The sequence below is a fragment of the Salvelinus namaycush genome, chromosome 6 (assembly GCF_016432855.1).
Source record: "Salvelinus namaycush isolate Seneca chromosome 6, SaNama_1.0, whole genome shotgun sequence".
Taxonomy (NCBI): domain Eukaryota; kingdom Metazoa; phylum Chordata; class Actinopteri; order Salmoniformes; family Salmonidae; genus Salvelinus; species Salvelinus namaycush.
The window spans coordinates 6,645,729-6,651,728 of record NC_052312.1 but is presented as its reverse complement, the minus strand read 5'-3'; positions in this window follow the sequence as shown (position 1 = coordinate 6,651,728).

Below are 6,000 nucleotides of genomic sequence, written 5' to 3'. Positions count from 1 at the left end.
TCTTCCAGTTGACACAGACACGACCACGTTGTTTCCATTGTATGGCTTCGCTCCAGTTCCACTCCATCCCTCCGAGCCTCCCTCCCTCTCTCTCCGCTTACAGTAGTGCTATCTATCTTCCACTCGAATCGCAGTCTCTCTGTCAGTATCCAGGATATGAGCGCTATAATGGCGCGAACCATGGTACCTCTGCGTCCGAAAGGAACATTTTCAGCGCACCTGTGCCGGGCTGTGTTTATCGCCTCGGCTTGGATGTCACTGATGGGACCCGTGCGATGTGACAGCGGCGTTTTACACCGGAACGACGCGCATCGTATGCTTGACAGCGGTGGCGGTATAGGCATAGACAGGAGAGACGGAATGTTCGGACAGGACTTGGGTGATAATGATATGGACGTGGAATCCCCGCGCTTCAAGAGAGCGCTATCCCAAGAGAAAGTTTCCCTGCTCAGCAGCTCGTTCGTGCTCAAAGGGGATGCCACTCACAACCAGGCGATGGTTCACTGGACGGGGGAGAACAGCAGCGTAAGTACCCGTCCCGTCCCGGTTACACTCCGTGGTGATGTAGTGGGTTCCCTGCTTGTAGCCTACACAACCCGCCAGTCACCATAACAGCCCATCCCAATTGACATAAGTTATTGTCCAGGTAGTAGCTACACATGCGTAAATTATTTTTCCTTCATGGCATTCATTGCTCATGGCATTGAATCCCGTTTTATTGTTTGGCTACTCTGCAGCGCATCAACATGTCTTCAAGTGCGAATCTAACAAAATATTTATGCCCATCGTCTGTGTTTACAACAGCTACTTTTATTATTGTGTGTCAAGCCCGGACTGATGAGAGAGGGCATGGTTAGTTGCGGAGAAGTGCATCCACCCCACTTACCTTTAGTTTAGCTGGTCATGATGATGTAAGTCTGTTTAGAGGTGCGCACAGTGGAGGCAAACAGTTTTTTCTGCCCCACTCAGTGCCACTTGGTTGGTGTTGACATTGTCATTTGATGATACTAAAGTGTTTAAATAATATGTATTAATATCCACCTTGAATGTTTCAGTTTAAAGCGTATTTATGGCATTTGTCCAAGTAATTAATTGCACATAATTCGAGGTTTATGACCTAGTTTAATTGACATGTAATTAATTGTAATTAGCAGCGCAATGTAAACAGCAAGATAGAGGAAAAAAATAGATCGAGAGAGGGCTTTGTGATTGGGTAGAATATTGTCAGCTGTCAGGGACCTCGCAGTGTCTGTCAGGGACATCAGTTGAATATGGTGCTATTGTCACGACAGAAGACTAAGGCATCTATTGTCACGACAGAAAACGTACAGTTGGAAGGAAACATTTCACACTGCTGCTGGCCTGCCTGCACCCTCTTTCATATGAGAAACATCTCCATCTAACATGTCATCAACTAGATGACTAGCTCTACCAGGTTACATACTGTCTATATAGCAGCCACAAACAGTAACAAATACTATGCCAATGCTCAACCTATAATGTTGAAATCACAATTTGACTTGGCATAGAATTGGATTGAAATCGATAAAAAAAATATATGTTTTTGTATTATAAGGGCCCATTTTCTATTCATGAAGAACTTTTGACAGACAGACTGATTCAATACTGAGACGAGTGTGAATCATCTGTCAGTCAGCCAAACACTGACAGCCTGGGACGCCATGTTTGAGTTATCCTCAATTAACTTGGCATTGCCTTACTTTGAAAGGTCGACGTATTGAGGTCTCCCCCTATATTGCACAGCCTAATAAAAGAAGACAAATGCTGCCATTTAATTTCACTAGGTCGGACACTTACGATTCCATCACAGATTGATAGGCATGAAAATGGAAGAATCTCTGCCCCCCCCCCCCCCCAGTTTACAGGGCCTTCAGAGGTGGCTGTGCCCAGACAAAGGAAAAGGATATAGACCAGGGGTGTCAAACTCATTCCACGGAGGGCCGAGTGTCTGCAGGTTTTTGGTTTTTCCTTTCAATAAAGCCCTAGACAACCAGGTGTGGGGAGTTCCTAACTAATTAGTGATGTTAATTCATCAATCAAGTACAAGGGAGGAGCGAAAACCCGCAGACACTCGGCCCTCCGTGGAATGAGTTTGACACCTGTGATATAGACGATTGTCATTGTCAATAAATATATCCCAAGGACCCAAGATGCATCATGTCTGTGGTATATCTGGTCAGAAGCAATGGTATTACACCATTTGACTTTTAACTTTTAATCATGTGTAAACAAGCAGTTGACCTTTAACCCCTAATGTTGCACATTTATTGTTAGACATCCAGACCCCGGTATATAGCCTCTGTCATGTCATCTCCTGATCCTCCCCTCCGGCGTACGACGTCGCTCGAATACTAACCACCGGTCCTGGGATTTATCATTACGCACACCTGGCTCTCATTACGCGCACCTGTTAATCATTATGATTCACACCTGGACTTCATTACCTTCATCATTTCCTCCCCTTTATATGTCCCTCTCTTATGTTCAGTCACCAGTTGGTATTATTCTTGTGTACCGGCGTGAAGCCACATGGAATTGTCTCGTTCCTGGTTTTGTTGTTTTATTAAACGTTGCACCTGCTTCCCGACTCACAGCTCCATTATTGCAGCCTCGCTATTGTTATTTTACTACTGCTCTTTAAATATTTTCTTTTTTAGGTATTTTTTCTTAAAACTGCATCAAATCAGACTACCATTATGCTAAATGTATATAAATAGAGTAGACGTTACAACTTGTTAGACGGTACGTAACAATGACAGTAGTGATAAGGTATCCAATATTGGATTATATATATATATATATACATATCATTTTTTTTTTTACTTCAGTTTATTTTTGTAAATACTTTCTTAAAAACTGCATTGTTGGTTAAGGGCTTGTAAGTAAGCATTTCACTGTAAAGTCTACACCTGTTGTATTCGGCGCATGTTAAACATTTAATTTTGATTTACCATGGTACTAATAACCTTTCATATTGTTATTAGACATCCAGACATGGTACTAATAAACATTCACATTGCCAGTGTACTGAAGATTTATGCACATTATTATAATGACATGTAGACATTTTCTACAAACATTTACACACACACACACACACACACACACATTATGTTACAGTGTTCAGACACTGTTCAACGAGTTGACATGTGGTGTCACCAGATGAGGGCGTGGTCGTGTTTTGACCCCAAGCGGTCTGACCAAGGCCTGAGAGACATTCCCTTAAATGTCCCCATGAACGGTAATTCATTCCAGGACCCCTGTTGTCAGTTCCCGGAAGACATTCTGGGAACGGTCGGCCACCAAGCCCCATAACTTGTTAACAGTATTCCGAGCAGAAAGCTTCCACTGTTGAAAGAGCCTTCTTTGTTCTCTCTCTCTCTCTCTCTCTCGGTCTCTCACGGTCTCTCTCGGTCTCTCTCGGTCTCTCTCGGTCTCTCTCGGTCTCTCTCCTTTCTTCTGGGAGTTGTTTACTAGCTCCATGGTGCTGAGAAGTTGTGCTCTCTCTGTCATTAACACCAACATCAACCATCACATTACCATCAACTAAACCATCCAGCATCAACCATCCACTGTCAACATCAACAATCTCATCAACATCACCATCAACCATCAACCATCACCATCAACCATCAACATCACTCTCAACCATCAACCATCACCATCAACCATCCCATCAACCATCACCATCAACCATCCCATCAACCATCACCATCAACCATCCCATCAACCATCACCATCAACATCACTCTCAACCATCACCATCACCATCACCATCAACCATCACCATCAACCATCCCATCAACCATCCCATCACCATCAACCATCAACCATTACCATCACCATCAACCATTCCCATCAACCATCACCATCAACCATCTCATCAACCATCCCATCAACCATCACCATCAACCATCCCATCAACCATCACCATCAACCATCCCATCAACCATCCCATCAACCATCCCATCAACCATCCCATCAACCATCACCATCAACCATCACCATCAACCATCCCATCAACCATCACCATCAACCATCACCATCAACCATCCCATCAACCATCACCATCAACCATCACCATCAACCATCACCATCCCATCAACCATCACCATCCCATCACCATCAACCATCACCATCAACCATCACCATCAACCATCACCATCACCATCAACCATCCCATCAACCATCACCATCCCATCAACCATCACCATCAACCATCCCATCAACCATCAACCATCACCATCAACCATCACCATCCCATCAACCATCACCATCAACCATCAACCATCACCATCAACCATCACATCAACCATCACCACCAACCATCACCATCCCATCAACCATCACCATCAACCATCACCATCACCATCAACCATCACATCAACCATCCCATCAACCATCAACCATCACCATCAACCATCCCATCAACCATCCCCATCACCTGCCCATCAACCATCACCCATCACCATCACATCAACCATCCCATCAACCATCAACCATCCCATCAACCATCACCATCACCATCAACCATCACCATCACCATCAACCATCACCATCCCATCAACCATCCCATCAACCATCACCATTACCAGCCCATCAACCATCACCATTACCATCCCATCAACCATCACCATCAACCATTACCATCCCATCAACCATCACCATTACCATCCCATCAACCATCACCATTACCATCCCATCAACCATCACCATTACCATCCCATCAACCATCACCATCCCATCAACCATCACCATCACCTGCCCATCAACCATCACCATCAACCATCACCATCCTCTTCCTCTTCTAATGGTATCTGTTGGAAGGGTGTTTACCCGTGTCTGTGTCCACGACCCTGTAGCCATTTGGAATGTATAGATTGAGAATTTAAAAGTACATGGTGGGAAAACATCATCATGTTTTGTAATAATATGCTTCCTTGCTATTTGAATACATAACATGTTTTTTCTCCCCCTTACCACCACTTTCTGGTTGATTTCTGAGCCACTGACTGAATGCAAAAGGCATTTGTTTGCACTTCACATGCTAAACAGAGAGTTAATTTGGTTCCCCTAGTCTTCAGTTGGAAATTGTTTTCACACTGGAGTCCTCCGAATCATTTACCTCATCTCTCTCTATCCATGCTCTTTGAGTGGTGCTAAGAGGCCCTTTTCTACAACCAAACTGTATGTCAAATGCTGGGTCTGAAAGTTTAGGGTTGATCTAGTGTGTTAAATCACATGCACCAAATACAACAGGTGTAGACGTTACCGTGAACTGCTTACTTACAAGCCCTTAACCAACAATGCAGAGAATGAAAATATTTGCTAAATAAAGTAAAATAAAAAAAGTAACAAAAAGAATAACAATGACAAGGTTATAGACAGGGGGTACCGGTGCTGAGTCAATGTGCGGAGGTACGGGTTAGTCCAGGTAATTGAGGTCATATGTACATGTAGGTAGGCGTAGAGTGACTATGCATAGATAATAAACAGTGAGTGGCATCAGCGTAAAAAATGGGGTCAATGCATGACTTGGGTGGCTGGAGTCTTTGACAGTTTTTTGGGCCTTCCTCTGACACCGCCTAGTATATAGGTCCTGGATGGCAGGAAGCTTGGCCCCAGTGATGTACTGGGCCGTACGCACTACCCTCTGTTACGCCTTGCGGTTGGATGCTGAGCAGTTCCCATACCAGGCGGTGATGCAACCAGTCAGGATGCTCCCAATGGCGCAGCTGTAGAACTCTTTGAGGATCTGGGGACCCATGCCAAATCTTTTCAGTCCCCTGAGGGGGAATAGGCATTGTCGTGCCCTCTTCACGACCGTCTTGATGTGTTTGGACCGTGATAGTTTGTTGAGGATGTGGACACCAAGGAACTTGAAGCTCTCGACCCGCGCGCACGCGCGTGTGTGTGTGTACAGTAGACATTACTCATGGATCGCCCAGGAGACATGGAGTCAAGGTCTTTGCCAGGGAG